Raw genomic sequence first — 742 nt, forward strand, 5'->3', positions numbered from 1 at the left:
TAGACAGACAGATAGATAGATAGATAGATATCCAATATATATCCAATCCTTGTATTGCCATTCACTCCCTGCCAGCTGTGTCGCCAGGCCTGTCCTGCATCTGCACTGAACTGCAAGACAAAGGAAGATCTGTCTGGTCGTGCTCATCCCATCTACTTCCAGTAAGCATCTAAACACTTGTTACAAGGCTCAGATAAAGTCTACCCGAATTCAGCCTATATTTAACTTCTGATAATAACAGCTGCTGCATTCTGTAACTGTACACTCTGCCTGTGGAGTGCTTTCCTTTCTATCTTTAGACGCTTACAGCCTCTGTGTGTACAGAGCAAGCCAAAAGAATGGGGTTTGTCCTGATGTTTGTTATAGAAAGTGTCTCAGGTTGCTCTTAATATCCCTCACATATGTAAGATAGCAACAGCACTTTTATGGTTTTATGCCACCTTGGAATGCATATTTCATTTCTGCCTCGCTAACTGAAAATAATTGCAAGAATTGACAAATTTTGCATTAGATTTTGAGTTTATATATGATCTTCTGAGATGGGCCGGGAGGAGTGATTCATCACTGAAACCCAATACTGAATGCTTGTAACCAGTGCCTATCTAGTGAATCTGGTGACCCTCTATATATCAGTTTTCTGGGGAATCACACTTGTATGCATGTGAGGACAGGCTTGCAGCCAGGTTCTGGCCCAGATCATTGAAGAATAATCAGTAGCTGAGCAGGTAGGGCTCGTGGAGGG

The sequence above is a fragment of the Mesitornis unicolor genome, unplaced genomic scaffold (genome assembly GCF_000695765.1).
Source record: "Mesitornis unicolor isolate BGI_N332 unplaced genomic scaffold, ASM69576v1 scaffold12332, whole genome shotgun sequence".
In the NCBI taxonomy this organism is placed as follows: domain Eukaryota; kingdom Metazoa; phylum Chordata; class Aves; order Mesitornithiformes; family Mesitornithidae; genus Mesitornis; species Mesitornis unicolor.